The sequence below is a fragment of the Eschrichtius robustus genome, chromosome 10, assembly GCF_028021215.1.
Source record: "Eschrichtius robustus isolate mEscRob2 chromosome 10, mEscRob2.pri, whole genome shotgun sequence".
NCBI lineage: Eukaryota > Metazoa > Chordata > Mammalia > Artiodactyla > Eschrichtiidae > Eschrichtius > Eschrichtius robustus.
In genome coordinates, this window is record NC_090833.1 from 2,699,152 (window position 1) to 2,719,248 (window position 20,097).

At 60.4% G+C, this 20,097-nt stretch overlaps 1 non-coding gene across 1 annotated transcript; it reads right to left on the bottom strand.

The window, feature by feature from the left end:
* Positions 1-1,048: 1,048 nt before the first annotated feature.
* LOC137771068 (U6atac minor spliceosomal RNA) lies at positions 1,049-1,174 on the bottom strand. The gene has a single exon (XR_011075287.1). It is a non-coding gene; the product is annotated as a U6atac minor spliceosomal RNA (small nuclear RNA).
* Between the last annotated feature and the right edge of the window lie 18,923 nt (positions 1,175-20,097).

A 20,097-nucleotide genomic window follows, 5' to 3' on the forward strand; every position in this document is an offset into this window, starting at 1 on the left:
AAAAGGGAACCCTCTTGCATTGTTGGTGGGAATGTAAATTGATACAGCCACTATGGAGAACAGTATGGACGTTCCTTAAAAAACTAAAAACAGTATAGAGGTTCCTTAAAAAAAAAACACACACACACAAAAACTAAAAATAGAACTACCCTACCACCCAGCAATCCCACTACTGGGCACATACCCTGAGAAAACCATAATTCAAAAAGGGTCATGTACCACAGTGTTCATTGCAGCTCTATTTACAATAGCCAGGACATGGAAGGAACCTAAGTGTCCATCGACAGATGAGTGGATAAAGAAGATGTGGCACATATATACAATGGAGTATTACTCAGCTATAAAAAGAAATGAAATTGAGTTATTTGTAGTGAGGTGGATGGACCTAGAGTCTGTCCTACAGAGTGAAGTAAGTCAGAAAGAGAAAAACAAATAACATATGCTAACACATATATATTGAATTAAAAAAAAAAAAAGGTTCTGAAGAACCTAGGGACAGGACAGGGATAAAGACGCAGACGTAGAGAATGGACTTGAGGACACGGGGAGGGGGAAGGGTCAGCTGGGACGAAGTGAGCGAGTGGCATGGACATATATACACTACCACATGTAAAATAGCTAGCTAGTGGGAAGCAGCCGCATAGCACAGGGAGATCAGCTCGGTGCTTTGTGACCACCTAGAGGGGTGGGATAGGGAGGGTGGGAGGGAGACGCAAGAGGGAGGTGATATGGGGATATATGTATATGTATAGCTGATTCACTTTGTTATACAGCAGAAACTAACACACCAGTGTAAAGCAATTCTACTCCAATAAAGATGTTAAAAAAAAAAAAGCCAAGCATCTCAAAGAGCCTTGAAAGTAGAGTCGCATGGGTGTTTGTCCACGCGGCACACACATGTATCACACAGCCGTCTATCACAGCCGCCTGTGTCGCACCCCCGCCTATGACCCGCGCGAGTCACGCCCACGTGTCAGTGTGGACACGTGCAGCACACATTGTGTAGCGATGCACCCCCGTGCACCACACGCCCTCGTGTCCGCACAACGAAAAACAGTGGTTAGATGCCACGAAGTAAGTGGCAATGCCTTAACCGTATGCGTGTTGTTAGGCCCGAGGGCCTCTTCCATCCTTGTCAAGGGGAGTGCTAACCTTCTCTCCTTTCATACAACACGCCTCAGCTTTCGCGCGCTCGCTATTTAAAGGCCCCGGCACGCGGCTCCTTTCGCTTACGGCGACTTCGGGTTCACGCTTCAGACACGTTGTTGAAAGCGGTCGCATCCAACGGGGAGCGCGACTAAGTCCTTTCTAAGTCGCTATATTATTTTAGCGCGATGAAAAAACTTCTTTCTCGTGTTCTAATATATTCATAAAACCAGCCAATCATAGGCTGAGAGGAATACCCGGAAGTCCGAGCGTCCCTCAGGAAAACAGATTCCCCCGGAAACAAAACAGGGTTGGTGCGCACTTCCTACAGCGACACGCCTCGCGGAAATGGCTCGGAACTTTCTGCGGAAATGGAAGTGGTTGGTAGCGAATCAGAGGACGAGGAAGGAAGAGCCGCTCCACGGACATCCGGACGCGGCCCTGCGCTTGGAACTGTGGGTGCGGCGGGAGCCGGGGCGCGGTCTGCGCATGCTCCCAGCCTACGCCGCTCGTCTTCCGCGCATGCTCATAGCCCGCTCCGCGCCCTATTTGAGCCGCCGGTTTGAACCCCGGGGCGGGACGGAGTCTGCGCGGAGCCGGCTTCTGCTCTTACTGTCCGTCCTTTCCCTAGAGTTTTAAGATTTAAATCCGATGCTTCGGGTGTTGGCCGTCCCCGCAGTGTAGACGGTGGGGCCATGCGGCCCCGGCCCAAGGCGGTGACGCGGCGCCTCCCCACGGCTGCGGGCGCGTGGTTCCCCGGCCGGACGCGCGTGTGCGCTGGGCTGCTTGTGGCCGGGGGCGACCCTCCGATGAACCGCGCGGGCTGAGAAAGGCGTGTGTGCGTGTGCATGTGTGCATAAGCATATGTGCATATGTGTGCAGACACGCCCGCGTGTCCACAGTGTCCGTGCACGCCCAGGCGTCCACGAGCGCGCCCGTCTACACCGTGTATGCGCGCACAGACAGCACAGAAGGGCAGTGGACAGAAGGGGTGGCCCGTGGGTCCAGCCAAGGGACGCTGAGCCGGCTGGGGTGGACACGGCCTGCAGGAGGCTAGCAGTGTCCCCCATCCAGTTCTCCTTTGAGAAGTTTCTGATCAGCCAGTTAGTTACAGGTGGAGAGCTGAGCAAGTGCGCACGGGAGAGCTCTGCCCAGTTTGCAGAGCATCGTGGGAGAGAAGAGCCGAGGGCGTGACCAAGGGACAGGCAGGCAGCCACCGGGGACTGCTGGGAGTGGGTGTGCGTGTGCTCTGGGCAAGGCCCTGTCCTGCCCTGTGGCGGCGCTCCCGGGTGCAGCGCGGGGCCTGGGTGTCACCCTGGAGCCGGTCAGTACAGTGGGCAGCTGCAAGGGGCATCGGTCCTGTCTCAGTCACAGCTCTGTCCAGCTGCCCACACCGTCCCAGCGGCCGGGCTTCCTTAGTCCCAGACCTGCGGGGCTGTAACTCTTCACTAAGGACAAGACGCTGCAGGCCGTGCTCAGCACGCACTATGTGCCAAGAACCCAGTGGCCCTGCGCTAACGTCGTCCCGTTTCACGCCCCTCCCCCACGAGGTTGGTGCCATGAGCACCCACACTTGATAGCTGAGGACACAAGCCAGAGTGGTTGGGTGACGTGGACATCACACCTCCAGTGGGGCAGCAGAGGGGTTAGAGCCGGGCTGCGGGGTGAGGATCGGGGAGTCTGCTTGTGCCAAACTGTCCTGCTCCACGGCCGGGACTTCTGCGCACAGCACCTCTGCCTTGGGCCTCCTGGGACCCTCTGGTCTGGGCACATGGGAGGGTCCATCCAAAGTGGCCCGGGGCCCCAGGCTGTCACCTCCTGCCCATCGACAGTCCACATGGGGCCTTGCCCTTCCCTTGAGTCTGCAGGCTCCTGGTCCCCATTGGCTTGGAACAAAGGGGCAGCTGGCTCCTCAGGAACCCCAGACCAGGCCTCTCAAGCTTTAGGCTGACTCCAAACCACCTGGTGTTAAAATGTAGATTCCTGGGCAGAGTCTGAACCTGGGGTGGGGGTGGGGGGGGGTCTAGGGGCAGGCCTGGGAATCTGCATTCACGAAGCCTTTTGGGCCCCCCCCCCTCCCGCCCCCCTCTTGACGGCCTGTCTTTGCTCTGGGTGGAGAGTGGGTGACTCCACTCCTTCCAGGCGACTTCAAGATGATGACACAGACTGGGGAAGAATTTGCAGAATAAGGTGGAGGCTGCCTGTGAGGGAAGGTGGCCAGAGGGTCTTCGCAGTGTTGAGAGGACCAGCCGGGAAGGACCCGGGAGGAGCAGCTCCCTCCCGGGACTGGTGCAGACGTGGGTTCCTGGGCTGCATTTACTGAGGCTGCTTTTCCGGGCGCCTGCTGGTGCCTCCAGGACTCCCGATCATCATCGGACCCGAGTTCACCGGGAACGGAACTCACTAGACCATCCCCAGGGGTTGTTCCTAAAGGCCCCCACGTGGGATCAGGGGCTACACCCAGAAAAGTCCCAGAAGTAAAAGAAGGTGAGATCACCCAGCTGACCTGCCTGTTTTGCAGAAGCTGAGGGAGAGGAGGGGCTTGCTGAGCGCACCCCCGCCCGTTGTTTCCTGGGTGATTGGGGGGAGGACCCAGACCCAGATGGTCGAAGTATGGGGTCCCCTCCAGCCCTGGCGAAGCCCCAGGCCCGTGTGAGCCTTTTCCCTGCAAGTGTCCTGGTGGAGATGCTAGATTAAATACCGACGCCTGGTTAGATTGGAATCTCAGGTGAACAGTGAGCACTAAAAGTGTAAGTATGCCTCAAATATTTTATGGGGCGTGCTTATACTGAAATGTATTCATTGTTTCTCTGAAATTGTCCTGGATTTTCATTTGCTAAATTTGGCAACCCCAGGAACAGGGGAGGGGGCGCTCTTGTCATCTGCCTGGGAAGCAGCCCCTCCCAAAGTGTGCTCCAGGGACCACTATGCAAAAAAGGGAAGGTGCCCTATGGAAAAAAGAGAAGGAGCTTGTTTGGGGAATTCTGTGTTGAACCAAGTTGCGGAGTCCTTCTCCACCCCCCCCTTTAAAAAGAATTTATTTATTTATTTATTTTTGGCTTTGTTGGGTCTTCGTTGCTGTGCGCGGGCTTTCTCTAGTTGCAGCGAGCGGGGGCTGCTCTTCGTTGTAGTGCAGGGGCTTCTCATTGCGGTGGCTTCTCTTGTTGCGGAGCATGGGCTCTAGGCGCACAGGCTTCAGTAGTTGTGGCACGCGGGCTCAGTAGTTGCGGCTCATGGGCTCAGTAGTTGTGGCTCACGGGCTCAGTAGTTGTGGCTCATGGGCTCTAGAGCACAGGCTCAGTAGTTGTGGCGCACGGGCTTAGTTGCTCCGCAGCATGTGGGATCTTCCTGGACCAGGGCTCGGACCAGGGCTCTAACCCGAGTCTCCTGCATTGGCAGGCGGATTCCCAACCACTGCGCCACCAGGGAAGCCTCCCCCACCCCCTTTTTAAAGGAAAGCCTGCCGGGGGGCCATGGAGCTTGTGAAAATGAGGGCTGGAGGTGGGGGGGGGTGGTCATTTAGTCATCCATCTTGGCTCATGGGCTGGTGGCATGCAGGTCTGTGCAGGAGGGAGAAGAGAGGGCCCAGGGGAGGGAAGAAAGCAGAGGAGTAGGGGGAGGAGGAAGGCCAAAGACAGAGGGAAGGAGGCTGAAGGGCCTCAGTGGTTCTTGGGTCCATCCAGACCAGCCAGGGTCCATGCCAGGGCACCCCCTGGTGGCGGCCACAGGATTTGCCAGCACAGAGCTTGGATGGTTGGCTCTGCAAATCCAGCCCCATTCCAGTCCCTCAGTCCACTTCTAGCCCTGGGGAAGCACTCCACAGTGGGCACTGAGTCGACGACTTCAGGCAGTGATCCGGGTTATTCAGAGCCAAATAATCCTGCTTCTGCTCTGATTATAATACTCTTATTTCCAGGTACAGGTGACTTTGGAGAGCTTGAGTTTTCCAGCTCTCTGGTGAAGTCTGCACCTGATCTGGAGAAATGTCAGGGTCAGGAGTCAGGCAGCTGGAGGAAGTCTGAGGCCAGTTTGGATGCCCAAATGTGGCCAGTTCCCTTTCCCAGAAACCCATCTGTGGGCCGGCCCAGCTCTGCCGGCTTTCACAGCTCGGGCTTCTTGGCACCTGCAGGGAAGGGCAGAGCCATAGATGGAAACGCTCTTCCCACCCCCAGCACCATCCTGTAGAACTAGGGATTTGGTGGGACGAGAGCTAGCTCTTGATTCAGGGATTTGTCTTGACACATCTTACTGCCCGCATCTGTGGGCTGCGTGGGGTGAGGGTGGGCGGCTATGGGGGAGCCTGGCCCCTGCCCCGCTCACCTCCAGCTCACAGACCTCTGCCTGCTGACCAGGCGGCCTCCAAGCCCTTTCCAGCTTCCTGGGAGGTCCTCGGCTGGGCGGGGGAGAGCAGTGACATTCCCAGGAATGGCGACAGGCCCTGAGGACGCGTTGCCTTTTGGAACGGGAGACCTTGGTGACCCAGGAACCTTCTGGGGCCGTCACGAGCCTTTCGGAGTGACTGCTGGGGCTCAGAGCATCAGCTTCAAGGCCATTGCTAGCGGCCACCACCTAGACTTGGGGCCTTTGGTATCGGGGACGCGCCAGCCTGGGGATGCCCCTGTCCACTGGCTCCTGTCTTGCTGGCCTTGGAATGGCCGGTGGGTTGCCCCCTGGGTGGTGGGTTTCTGCCCCTTGCCTGTTCTTTGCTCTCTGTAGGAAGGGACACCCCAAGGCTGGGCATCCACCCCAGGAGGTCCCTCCTGTGGGAGCAGCGCTGGGTGGGTGGGGAGCGCGGGCTTTCTCCTCCACCAGGGGGCGGGGTTGCACCTCTCAGGGTCTATGCCGCCGTGATGGAGCTGGAGTACCAGGCCCTGGGGGAAGGGCCTACATCTCACCTTCTCTAAACCTCAGCTCAGCCCCTGGAGCAGCGCCTACTTCCTTGTTCAGAGTCTGGCTCTCTGTGGCCCTGGGCAGGTCACCTCACAGCCGAGCCTCAGTTTCCTCCCCTACGGGACTGGAGCTCAGGGCCTGGCTCACAGGGAGGGTTCAGTAGAGGGTGGCTGTTACTGTCCCATTTTCCAGGTAGAGAAACTGAGGCCCAGGGCGTTTCCAGGATGCCTGGTACCCCCAGGTACGGCAGGCAGCGGGGTCTGGAGCCCAGGCTCTTGGGCCCCCAGAGGCACCGGGAGGTACCGGGAGGTGCTGCAGGCTGGTGGCCGTGTGGGGAGACGTCAGATTTGTGCGGTTCCTGACATGCGCCCGACACACAAAATCTCTATCCATGTGTAGCCTGGACACTTTTCCTGGAGTTAATTCTTTCAAAAGTCCATTTTTTCCTCATTATACACGGTACACCTACTCATTGCACGTGCATTTAAAACCGCACAGGAGCAAAATCACCCTACGTCTTACCAACCAACCATTTCGATCGGCACACTTTTTGCATTTTTACTGGTTTCCTGTTTCCTATAAATTACTGTGTTGTAAAATAGGTTTGCAATGACTTGAGGGGTACCCTAGGCAGGACCAGCAGTAATCTTTTTTTTTTTTTTTTTTTGCCAATTTCAAAGCCTCACAAGTTTTCCCGGCGGTAGAGGACTCATCTAGAGGTCTGCTGTGCAGAGGAGGGAGGGAAGGTGCAGATAAGGGGACTAACTTTCCAGATTTTTCTCTGTGTGTTAATGGGCCCAGATGGTTTAAGACAGGGTATTCTTTGCAGCGCTGAGACCCTGCCCCTCTCGTCCTAGTGTTTCTGAGGATGAGGTGTATTGCTGTGCCACAGTACAAAGTTAGTGCTGTTTCTTTCTGTCCCCAAGAGCTGTTACGAAATTGATGCTGTGTCTTGCAGTTGATGGCGGGAGGGAGAAAATGTGATCTTTGAAACCTGCTTTTTCCCTCTGCAGTGTCTGGAGGCTCCGGGCAGGCAGGGTGGCGATGTCCCCCAACCGTCCCTCCGAGGGATGCCCCAAGGTCGCTCGGCCAAGTCCACAGGGAGGGTGATGACGGTCCAGGGGGTGAGGCCTCTCCTCGGGGGCTGCTCTTAATAAAGTGACCGCTGACCCCCGGACGTGTGGAAGGAGGCGGGGACTGAGCGTTCCCAAGGCTGGCCTTCGGCCGGAGGCCTTTCTTGCGTGACCGGCCGGCCTCCCGGGCGCTCCGGTTCTGCCCTGGCCCCCAGGGCCCCGATGAACAGGAAGCTCCTCGGGGACCAAGCACGGGGACTGCCCTTCCTCCAGGATATACATGTCCCAGGACCAGCTCCCTGCAAGCGTCCTGAGGCCCCGAGGGAGGGAGCCTCAGGCCTGGGGGGCCAGGCAGGACCCAGACACAGGTCACCCGCCCTCCAGGAGCTGGCTCACAGGTGCTCCAGAACTTTCTCAGGCTGCCCCGCTGCCCGGCTCCACTTACAGGCCCCAGAGGCAGCCTGGCAGAGGGTCCTGGTTTGTTTCTCTTCTCATTCGGTCATGTGTGGGACAGAAGAGGGGACTGTGTCCACGTGCCAAGAGTCCTGCCTCTCGCTGGGAAGACAGGGAAGACGTGGTGGGGGCAGTAAATGGCGTTTGTGTGTCTCGTGTCCTCTGCCTCCGTGTGCCGTCCTCCTGGGCCTGGGCCTGGGCCCGGGCCCTCGGGTTTCAGGAAGCGGAGACAAACGTTTAAACGAGCCATTGCCGGAACAACTTGGCCGACGAGAGGCTGTGCGGGCACACGTCCTGCACCTCGTCTGGGCCCGGCTGCGCCGGGTGCTCTGTCTCGGTTTCCTCACTGGTCCATGCATAGCTCTGCTGCCCCCACCCCACGGGTGAGATGCCCACTCCGGGCCCCGCAGCCGGGAGCAGTGGCGCTGGCAGCCATCCCACTGCGGCCCCTGGCTGGGCATCTGGGCTCTTCCCAAAAGGCTGCAGGGATGTAGCCCCTGGGGCCTGGGTTCTGGTCCCTCCGGTTGGAATCTGGAAAAACTCTTGCTGGAGGGAGAAGCAAGCGCTCCCAGCACGTTAAAAGGACCCAGATAGCCTGGTGTGGATAATCAGCAGTGATTCTCATCGCCCTGCCCCCCAGCAGGCCCCGTTCTGCCCCCTGGACAGCGTGTTGGGGTCACGGAGCCCCGGAGGCCTGGGACGGAGCACAGCCCGCTTAGTTCTTGGCCCTGGTGGGTCAAGTTTGGCAGGGGTGCTGGAGGACTCAAAATGATGAAACATTTACACGCCCTTCGCTTGGGGCACCAAAAGTCACCCTTAAGAGTGAGACTGGAAAGAGTTTTGCTTAAAAAAGGCTGCCAGACAGAGCACGGCTGACCCAGGAGGAAGTGGCGGGCGCCGGCTCCCTGCCCCTCTCCCCCTCAGGCCGATCAAAGCCGCCCCACCCTCTGAGCGCAGGCTGCGACCAGGTGCTGCGCGGAGGACTTCCAGCCCTGGGACCCGGGCGTTGCTTTCTCCAGGTGACAGAGGAGAAAGCTGCGGTTCAGAGAGGACCCCCAGCCAGAAGAGAACAGAGAGGGGTGTGAAGGCAGCTTCGGGTAACTGCAAAGCCCGGGCCAGCCGCTGCTCTCTACCAGGGGACGGAGACTTCTGCCAAGAGCCAAGCCCCCAGCCCCACTCGGGGGTCTGATCCCACCCCCTGGCCAAATACTGTGGGATGTCTGCCTCGAGTTCTCCCCCAGGGCCGGTGTGCACAGCGCCTAAAGGCTCCGAGGAGTCCTGTGGGAAAGAATTCTGCTCCCCGTTGCCCGCCCAGCACTTCCCAAAGCCCCGTCCCCACGGAGCAGCGCCAATAGCACCCCGTCCCCCGTCGTCGTCGTGGATCCAGGGCTCCACAGACGCGCACTGGGAAGAGTACTGCCCTGTAGGGAAGGAGGAGGAGGAAGGCTGTGAGCTCCGGGAAGCGTGGGGGTGGATGGTCTCTCCTGCCTGCGTGGTCCTTCCCCGGGCGGGGCGGGGGCAGGCCGGTGAGGATGGGACCACCCAACCGGTCGCCCCTGGAACGCCCGACGCCCCTCTGTAGGAGCCTCAGGGCCCTGGGGCGAGACCTTCCCCTCTCTGCACCCCTCTTCTCAACGGCGAATGGAGATGGAAACGGTGCCCACCTTTCAGGCGAGACACAGGGGAAGACCTCGCCCAGCAGTGGTTGTAGACGCTCTTCATTCAGGGGACCAGGGCTTGTGGAAGATCAGCCCCGGCAAGAAGACATCCCCCAGAGGCACACGACCCTACCTTCTTGGAGCTTCAGGCCTGGCGGGGAGCCGGCAGTGAACAAATGACTCCTGGATTCGGTTCGTGAGGGTTCCAGGGGCTGAGGGAACTAGTCTGGGGGGTGGGCAGGGAAGGACAAGACCTGGATTTGGGTTTGCCCAGGAAAGAAGGAGAGGGCTTTGGGGTGAAGACACCGCCAGTGAAAAGGCCCTGGGGCAGGAAGGAGCAGCGCCCTCCAGGACCGAAAGGAAGGAGAGACGCACAGGAACGCCCGCGGAGGAGTCTGGGAGGCCGCAGAGGCAACAGGGGGAGGGGCCAGGCAACAGGATCGGATTCCCCAGGGCAAAAGCGGGCAGCACGGAGGAGGTGGCCCAGTGAGTCACTGCGGTCGTCCGGTGGGACGTGGGGCTGGTCTGCCCTGGGAGCGGTGGGCTCTGCCTCAATGCTCCTCCCAGCGTCGGACAGCCCCTGCCCTGCCCTGCCCTCCATCTTGCCCAGGGCCCCAGGGTGCTGCACTCAGGGAGGCTGGCGGGGGCTCTGCCCATGTGTCCCCTCGGGGAGATGGTCAGCCCAGGGCCCTCTCCCAGCAGCCTGCCCCTCCCGGCCAACCCCACTGGCCCCAGATGCAGGACATGCTGCTCTGGAGAGGGCTGAGAAGCGTACGTCGGAAATTTTGGGATGCGGTTCTGGATACGCACTCTGGATGGCGGGGGCCCAGGCCTGGACCATCACCGTGCCGGGCTTGGAGGGGGTGCCCTGGGGGTGACTGAGCATAAGGCATCTCCCCGGGGCTGCCCTGGGTCAGGGAGGCGGGGAGTCACTGCTGCAGCCTCTGCCCTACTTCCGGCGCCTCCCTGTACCGGGATGGTGGTGGCGACAGCAGTGTCCACGCCCGGGGCCGGCTCCGTGCCAGCCTGGGCCTCCCCAGAACCACGAGGTAGGGCGTGGTCTCCCATTTACGGATGAAGGAAGCAAGCACAGGATGGGATCACGGCAGAGTGGGGGTGGGTGTCATCTTTTGGGTCACGTGCCCTAACCTGGACTTTCTGTGGACAGCGAGGGCTCAGCCCCAGAGGCAGGCGTGACTGAGAAGGTCCCACGGAGGGCGGGGCCGGAGGGGCTGAGGTCGGGGGGGGGGGAGGCCTGGACGCTGCTGGCCCGGCCCAGCTCACTGAAGCATCCTGCCCTGACCTGATGACCCTGCTGTTGCCCCGGCAGCCTCTGCTATTTCTGGCCCCTCTGAGCCTTGGCCCGATCACGTCCCCAGCTCCCTGCAGGCTCCACGCTCGGCCCGCTGCCCACAGAGGGGACAAGAGCCACATTGGCCCCCTGGGCTCGCTGCAAAGGCAGGGAGGTGGTTATTGTGTACCCCCGACTAACCGGGCCAGATGTCGGGGTGTGGCCAGAGCCTAAAGTAAAGGCAGGAAGGCCCGGTTCTGCTCCCTGGGAGCAGGGTCTTCGGCTCGGACTCCGGGGCCCCACCCACCGGGCTGCATCCCCGCCGTGTCCTCGGTGGGGTGGGGAGGGGCAAATGAAGCTGTCTGCCTGAGGCTCCTGCAGCTGTAACAAAGCACCACAGACTGGGGCGAGGAAAACCACAGAAACACATGCTCTCCCAGTGCTGGAGGCCTGAAGTCTGCAATCCAGGTGTGGCAGGGCCGCACTCCCTCCAGAGGCTCCAGGGGAGGGTCCTTCCTGCGTCTTCCAGCTGCTGGGGGCCCAGGCGTCCTTGGCTCACATTCACGGGTTCCAGGGGACATATGTCTGTGGGGCCGGCATTCACCCAACTATACTCTCCAAGCCTCAGTCTCCACGTCTGGAAATGGGCCCGTCGTGAAGACCAGATGGGACTGAGCAGAGCTAGCTGCTGCTGTTTCTGTGCCCAGCCTGGACCTCCCCCTTCACCCGCAGAGGGCTCAGTCCCCTCCAGTGAAGCAGCCCCTCCTCGGGGATCAGGACCTGGGCTTTGGCCCTGCTCTGTCACCAGGCCCTTCGAGACCTAGGGGAAGTTGCCCCTGCATCTTTGAAATGGGAAGATTCCTGCTGGGGGTAGGAGGATGGAGTCAGAGGCCTTTTAGGCTCTGAGAGAAGCCTCTTCCCACTCCATAAAAATACTGCTGTGTTCATGACTCCAGGGGCTCAAAGCCCCCCCAGAACCCGGGTTCATTTCGTGCTACCCGTTCGGCCCAGAATGAAACATGGAGGCTGGCGAAGCTGTGTAGGTAGCTGGGAGGCAGAACGGTGCACTGGCCCTAGCTGAGGCGGGGTTTCCACCTTCAGGCCTGAGGGCAGGAAAGGAGGGCTGGGGCCAGGCTGCGGCTCTGCCCAGGGCCCCTCGGCCCTGAAGGTGTGGCCGTGGGCCTTTTCCTCACCAAACAGGCTGGCAGCTGCCCCAGCCCGCAGCCCCCTTGGCCAGCAGTGAGCCCCGCGGTACTGCCCCAGGCCCCCCACAGCCCTGGCTCACGGGCCGGCTGGCTGGCTAGCTAGCTGACGTGCCGGGTCCACTCATCCCTTCCTGCCCGATTCTCTTGTTTATTTAGCCTGGAGTAACCCCTGCGTTGCCTCTGCTCAGCTGGGAGCCAACAGCCTCCACACTTGGCCCGTGACCTTGGGATTCTGGGCCCAGGGCTCCTCTTCCCTTCCGGGCCGGTGTCCAGGGTGGGCCTGGGGGACCGGAACACGCGGCCCTGTGCTGACCACATCAGGCAGCAAAGTGTGGACTGAGCGTGGCCGGGGCCTCCTCCCCCGCGTCTCCTCCTCTGGAAAAGGGGGTGGCCCCGCCTGCCGCCAGGGGCCCCGAAGGGTGCACGGTAGGTGTGACCCTGAGTGTGGCAGGCATTTCTGTGGGAGTGAGGGCACATCTCGGGGCTCGGGGACATGAGCCAGCCCTCAGCTGGGGGCTCTCGGGAAGGTCTCACAGAAGGAGAGGTGAGTGGACGTCTGGCTCTGGTGGGCGTCACCTTCCAGAAGGAGGAGACTGATCAAAACACAGGGAAAATGAGGAAGGTGCACAGGACAGGAGGTGGACGGGGCTGAATTCGGCTGGGAGGTCAGGGAAGGCTTCTCCCGACCCAGCTTCCATGGGAAGGCGAGGACGGATCTAGCTACATGGTGATCTGGAGAAAGGGAATCCTGGGCTGGCACGTGCAAAGGCCCTGAGGGGGATGAGCTTGGTGGATGAAAACAGATGAGGCTGCAGGGGTGGCGCTCCGGAGGGCCTCAGGGCCTCCTTTGCTGCCGTCTTTGGGCTCAGCCCCCTCTGCTCCTGACCCCAAGCTCTGAACGTCCTGGCCCCCACATTGGGCTCCTGACGTCCGCCGTGTGGCCCTGAATCCATCAACCCCTGGGCGCTCATCATTCCTTACACCTCACCGCACGTCCCCCGGCTCAGCTTCAACGTCTAAGGGTGAAGCTTAGACCCACCCACGCGCCTGCCTTCCCTGCTGCCACACCGCCACCCTCCCCTGGGCTCTGCCCTGGTCACTCCTGTGGCATCCCCTCTTTGATTGCCGCCCCCGTCATGCCGCCTCCCTCCCAGGCCGTCCTTCTGCCGCCGCGGCTGCCGTCACACCCAGAGCCCCGTCCCCACGCCCCCTTTGTTGTCACCCCATGCCTCCGCTCCCCTTACCCAGAGGCCCCTTAAGAGGCGTGTTCCTCTTGCAGCCCCGCCTCCTTTTGCCCAGGAAAGCCTCCCCCCCGCCCCCCCCCCAAGCGTGGCTCCCCCTCCTCCAAGGGTCACCTGTGCAGAACCCCATCCTCTCCAACTGGAGCGTCTTTACCCTTCCTTCTTCCACGTGGCTGCGGAGCCCTCCCTGCCGGGACCTGCGGGCTGCCCGCGTGCTTGGCCTCAGGGGCTGGTGGGTCCCCGTCGCCCCCCTCGGCTGTCTGCACTCCTTGGAGGCGTCGTCCAGGCCACGGCTTCTAGTCCTTTGCATGGGCCGACGACCCCACACCCCTCTCCCTTCAGCTCCTGCACCGGGGTGTCCGCGACACGTCCAACCAGGAGTCCTGGCCACCCCGTTGCCTGCCGCCCCCAGACCAGTTCCCCGCACCGTCCTGTCTCGGACGGCGGCCCCTCGTTCACTGACGGGAGAAAACGGAGGAGGGAGAAAGCTGGTCTCCACGCTGGCTCTGGACTGAGCAAGTGAAGGGCAGGCCCCCGGCAGGCAGGGGGACTTGGCTTTGACCTCAGAAGCACCTGTCCACCGAGGTGTCTCTCCAGGACGCACGCTGCCCTGGGGTCACGGGAGTCTCACGACCGGCCCGGGCGGCGTTGGGGGGCCGGTGGGGATGCCGCTGGAGGGGTGGGGCTCCAGCAGGGTCCCCCCTGCCTTTCCAGCTGCAATGTGGGAACAGCGGACAGACCGGCCGCCTGCCCACCAGGTCCGGCTCACGTGCCGGGGGTGATGCGTGAGATTCCAGTGCCAGGTCCTGAAGGCGGACTTTCAGTTCCCGCGCTGAGAAGGCGCTCGGTCACCTGGTGGTTTCAAAGGCCACTGCTGCTGACGTGGCCACAGCTCCCTCCAATTTCACCCCCAGAGACCCTGGGGTGGGGGGAGGCAGGTGTCACCCCCTTCCCAGGTGAGCTCCGAGGCCCTGTGACCTGCTGAAGATCACGCGGTCGGTTCCAGGCCAGGTGCCTTTCTGTGGCCCGTTTCTGGAAAAGAGGGAAGTTTCAGCATTTAGTTGTGGAAAAAAACCCTCAAATATTTAGTATACAAAAAATGGAACAGAAAGAATAGGAAAGTGAAAAAGAGAGAATCAGTTCTACCACCCAGAGACCACAGCATTTTGGTGTAGGTCTTTGTGCCTTTCGTGTGTGTGTGTGTGTGTGTGTGTGTGCGTGAAAATTGCCCTGTTTCCTTCCAGGACAATAAACGGGGAAACTGAGTACCTTTTCCCTCCATCTCATTAATTTTAGGTATTAACAGAACGATCATTGCCAATTCGTGAGGGGTAAAGAGATGTCTTCTTTCTTTTAACTTTGAATTTTGTGGCGTGAAACACTTTGAAGTGCTTGTTGACTATAAGTGAATTGGTGTTCCTGTCCTTTGCCCGTTTTTTACCTGATGGGATAACCATCTTCGCTACGTGCTTGTAGGACCCTTTTCTATACTAATAATAGAAAATCTTTTCCAGCCGTATATGCAGCAAGTACTTCTCCAAGTTTGTCTTTTTTGTCCTTTGGCTCTGTCTGTAATTTGTCTTTGGAGTTTGAACATTAACGCTTTTCTGGATCCGTTCAAGTTGCTCTTTCCTTGACGGTGGTCACGCTGGTGTGCGTTGGGTGGGGGGGCCTTGGGGAGAGGGCAGCCCCTGGCCAGGCGCCGTCACTGTGAGGCTACGGTGGGTGGGGAGGACTGTTCTCTGAGACTGGAGCCCGCGCTACTGGGGGCTTTCTGCCGGGGCGGGGTGGGGACGTGCCCGTGCCATCGAACTGTTCTTGGAAACGCATTTCGTGGTGGGACAGTTTGGGGTCATCCCTTTTGGCTCCTGTCAACCTAAACAGGACATTCTGTGCAGTAACAGAGATTATGCTTTGTTTGTTTGTTGGAAAATCAAAGATATGTGAACGGGTGTGGGTGTCCGTGCAAGCGTGTGTAGGGAAGTGCAGCAAGACTTACCCAATTAGCAGTTAAAAAAACGCCATTTGACCATCCTTAAAAATCCACTTCCTTTTCAGTGCAGAGTGCCGAGGGGGCTGGGCCCCTCCCTGAGCCCTCAGCCCTCCCACCATGGGAGAGCCCTGCCGGTGGGGGGCAGGGGGAGGGTGGAAGGCAGCAAGCAAAGGGAGGGTTGGCCGAGGGCAGCACATGGGTGTCCGAGGCACCCAGGCTTCCCCTCAGCATCCAGCGGCTCCCCCAGTGTGGGCGAAGACAGGAGTCCTTGAGCCGCGTCCAGCACATTCTGTCATGTCAGGTAGAGGTCGCGTTTGCTCCGGACAAAGGCTGCTTGGCCGACAGGCTTCCCAGCACCATGCCCTGGTTGGGGACCACTGCCTGTGTCTCTCTTCAGACCCACTTTACAGACGGGGAAGCTGAGGCCTGGTGATGGGGTCAAGATGCCCAAAGTCACAGAGCCGGTGGGAGCCTTGGTAGGCCTGGATTCCCGCCGCCCTGCCCCACACCCCGCCAGGGCTGTCTCTGCCTCATCACTTGACTGTGTTGGAAACAGACACCCTCTTGCCACTCAGGTGTGGTCAGGCTCACAGCTCCAGGTTTTGCCCCCATGAGATGGGGAAGACGCCTCCAGCCTAGGGTCGTGATGGCAAGGGTCCCATCAGACGGTGAGAATACAGTCGCTGGCAGACAGTTGGTGCCCAGTCAATGCTGGTGATGACAGAAGAGAAAAGTGTAGAATTGGTTTCACGTTGTGATTGTTTTTACATGAATGATTCCCATGAGGCTCCCGGCCTGGGGAGGAAGGGATGATTTCACGCTCTCATGGTGGGCCTGTTGGGGCAAGTACCCTGCCTCCCAAATAAACCTTCAGCCAACCGAGAAGTGGTCAGATGGCCAACCTCCCAAGGATGCCCTAGAGTGGGCCCACCTCACACGTCCCTGTAACCTCCCTGGGTGATGAGACTGGGGTCCTGGCACCAGGTCCCTGGACTCCTGGGGACGAGGGGCCTCGGAATAGAGCACTGGCCCTGGGGTCCTGAGGCCTGTTTTCCAGTCCTGGCTGTCCTTCTCCAGCTCAGCCTCGGTGTTCTCCTCTGTAAGATGGGTCTGCGTCCCTTGCCATCAGTGAGAAGCAGGCAGAGTCCGTTTCTGTGTCAGCCCCACGGGCATCCTACAACGCAGAGCACCTCGACACTTCCCTGCACTTTTCACCTGCCACTGCCTGGTTCTCTCAGGCCCTGGGAAAGAGGCCAGCTGATGCGCCAGGAACCGTCGCAGAGTGTCTGGGCCAGAGTCTCTGGACCCCTGAACCCAGGAGGTGTGCCCTCTGGATTGACGGCTGGCCTGTCTCGGATGGGCGCGGGCTGGTTCTAATACCTGAGCGCCTGCCTCATTTCCACCAGCCCAGCCAGCAGACGGGCAGCTCCGGGCCAGCCCAGAGGCTTTCCGTCGGGAGGTGCTGGGCGGAGGCCACGGGAAGCCCAGTGCTGGGGCTCTGGTCCCCCTCACCGGCACACAAAGCCACACTTGTCCAGAGCCCAGGCCCTGTCTGCACTGGCCAAGGGGCCACACGGGGACCACTCAGCATGGAGGCCCTGGAGCCTCTGGAGGGGTTAGACCCAGCCAGGTGGGCAGTGAGAGGGTGGCATGTGAGGCAGTGATGCCCCCGGGCCCAGCATTCTCAGACAGGAAAGAGGTCACCCCAAAGTCCTACAGGGGGTCGGGCAGAGCTGGCCCTGGAGCCAGGAGTCCTGGCCCCCAGCTGGTGCTGGATGCCGAGCCAGGAGGAAGTTAGAAGGGCCCAGAGCCCAGGGCCCCCCAAACACACCTCAGGCTGGGCAGGGGCGGGCAGACAGAACCCCACCCGTCTCCAAAGCTTGAAGGCGCACAGAGTGTTTGATTTTCTCCCCATTCCTCCCCGCTCAGAGTCCAATTAATCAATAGAAGAATTCTCTGGTGTCTACCTCTGCGAGCCCCACAGGCTGCTGCAAGACTGATTAACACAGACATCAATTTCTCGGGCTGCACGCCTCCGAAAACACGGCACTTTTTCAGACTGAATTGCTACTGTGCGCCCGGTGTAAATAAAGGAGAGGAGGTAACGCAGAAGATTTGTTACTGTGCACGGGCTGCTGTTCTCTCTTCACCAGCGCTATTGGCGGGAGGGGGGTGGCAGGGAGAAGGAGGAGAGAGAGAGAGAGAGAGAGAGAGAGAGAGAGAGAGGGAGAGAGAGAGGGGAGCTCAGGGGAGGGGAAAACCCAGGAGGTGCGATGGGGTCGAGGGATCGGGGAGGCAAGTGTCATTGGTTGGTTTCTGGTGGTCTGTGGAGGGGTGGCAGCGGAGGGGGGCACTGCTGGCCTTGCAGCGGCAGCCCGTGGTGTGGCCTGGACCCTGGCACTTGGGTCCTCGCTCCCTCCTTCCTTCCTGCATCCCTGCAGATCCGGCCTTCAGAACAGGCTCAGGCTGGGTCCCAGGGGGTGCGGGACCCAAAGGCCTTGCCAGGCTTGGCCTGACCATCAGAGGCCAGCAGGGTGAGAGCCCGAAGCAGGGAGACTGGAAACCAGGGACCAGGCATAGGGACACTGGCCCTGCGGACAGTGGGGTTGAAGGCCCAGAGCCCAGGAAGCTGCTTCACGCAGTCACCCCTTTGCTGTGACCAGGACCTGTTTGGTGCCCTCCCAGCCGTCTCCCACACGCCGGTCCTCTCCCTCGGCCTGGTCCTCAGCCGGCACCAACTCAGCTCCCAGGGTGCCTCCAACCTCTGCGCTCCTTGTCTCTGCAGCGGAGGCACCACGGGACCCAGAATGCAAGTTGCAAACGTGGTAACGTGATTTTAAATTTTAAATTTCCAGCAGCTGCATGAAAAAAAATAAACTGGTGAAATTAGCTTCAATAATGTTTTGTGTAACATAACGTACCCCACAGACGATCATGTCAACACGTAATGACTAGGAAACAGCGATCGGTGCATCTGCTGTTTGGGCTGAGTCTCTGCAGGCAGGACCGTGTTTCACATCGCAGCATCTTTCTTCGGGCCGGCCTGTTGCAGGTGCTCAGTGGCCAGCGTGGCCAGTGGGCCGTGGTGGACGGTGCGGCTCTGGACCACAGTGGCCTTGGCCTTCCAAGTGTGGGTGCCCCGTTTAGTCCTGGCGACCACAAGTCAGGGAGCTACTGGGTCCTCCCTTCACAGATGAGGGGCCGGCCCAGTGCCCAGCATGGGGTGGAGGGGGTTGAGGGGGGGTGGCGACTCCGTTGTTGAGGGCAGGAAGGAGGGTTGTGCAGAGGGAACCCAAGTTCAAGGGCCAGAATTCCAGCTTCGGTCAGCTCCAGGTAGGCCTCCTGCACCCTGACCGTGGGGGCTCTGGGGCCTTTGAGGGACCGAGAGCAGGGCCAGCGTCCGGGTGTTGGGGATTACTATTATCTTCGTTGTTATTGTTATTATTATTCCCGTTGGAATCCAGCTCGAATCCCTGACATGCCTCCCCCCGACCAGTGCCCTCAAGTAGAGCTCAAGCCCCTCCCCTTCGCCCTCCAGACCCCGAAAGCTGGCACGCCCTCCGTCTCACTCCTGTTCCTTCCCCCTTCACAAGGCCGACTTCAGCTGTGCCCTCAGGACCTGGCTTCCTAACAATGTGGTGACGTCTCTGAGGGCTTGCCAGGCTCTGGGCGCTGGAGGAGCCCCGGGAGTTTGAGGTCTGGGGTCCTGCCTTGCTCCTGGAGGCCCTTTTCTGCTGACAGAGAGGGGCCCCCCGCCCCCCCCCCCCGCCCCGGCTTCCCCCAGGCCCTGCCTCCTTGGCCCCGCGTGTTGGGAGCTGCGGGGCCCTGGGCCCAGCGGGAATCCACGAAGCTGGGAATCTCGAGTCAAAAAGTGTGAGAGGCAGTGTGTGTGTGGGGGCTTGCCACTGGGGGCTCCACGCCCTCCCCGCCCTCACCCTCTCACTCACCAGATGTTTCCTGAGCACTGACCTGTGTCCGGGGGACACACGTGTCGGCCGTGCCCGAGGTGGCTGTCGGGACAGACGAGAGAGCACGTGGTGACGGGACTGAGGGACGGCTGAGCTCGCACAAGTTCCGGTCTGTGGAGCATCCCCGCAGGCTTCCAGGAGGAGGCAGCTCCTGAAGCTTGCGTGTGAGTTACGTGGGGGAGGGAACCGGGCCAGGGTGAGGGGCAAGGACTCTGGAGCTGCAGGCGGGGGCTGGAGGCTGTGGGGCCGGGTACCCGCGGGTGGCGTGGCCTGGTCCAGGTGGGCCGAGGAAGCAGGAGGAGGGGGAGTTGGAGGGAGGCCCAGAGGCAGACGGATGGCCCATGATGGGCAAGGTCAAGAATGAGGCTAGTGCTTCTTCGACCCCTTGCAGTGCCCTTCATCATTTGCTGTGTGTGGCATTGCCCCAGAAGCTTCCGCGGAAGCAGGCCAGCGGCGCCAGTGCACCCCAGCCATCTCCCCGGTGGCTGTGTTCCCTCCTCCCGCGTCACCTTGAAGCCCCCCTACCTCCCCACTCTGCTCTTAATTGAGGAGAAGGGCCAGGGACCAAGAGGATTCGAGCCCTTGGCTACCGCACTTGAGGGCCCAAGGCGGCTTCTGCTGTCCTGTTTTCCATTACAGTCTGAAGTCCACTCGTTCTCCAGGGTCCCCGGCGGGTGGAGGGCCCAGAACCAGGGGTAATGCACCTTTTCTCTCAGCAGGGGGGCTTCTGGGGCCTTCCTGGAATCAGGGGGGCCGTGGCCCAAGAACCTGAGGGTTCCCGTTACCTCCCCTCGGCCCCGAGGAGCTGCCCGGGCAGAAGTCTCTCTCTCGACTTTAACTTAACGTACAAGGACCACGCGCACAGCGGTAAAGGCTGCGTGCACGGGGAAGGAAGGCTCCCAGGGCCGCCGTCAGGCTCAGACACTCCGGCTGTTCCTTTCCGAGCTCAGTGGGCCTCCACCTGCTCCACCTGCCTGCACCCATTTTCAGGACTTTCTGGGTCCTGGAGGCCTGAGCAGCACCTGTAAGTCCCTAACGTCCCACGGTGAGAACAATGCAAGATGCCCCAGTGTGTACCTGCCCCCAGCCCCCCAAGAGCCCCCAGTTCTAAGCCTGCCTCCCTGATGCCCTCTGACACTGGTTACCCCTGGGGAATGGAAATTGGATGGGGTGAAACGT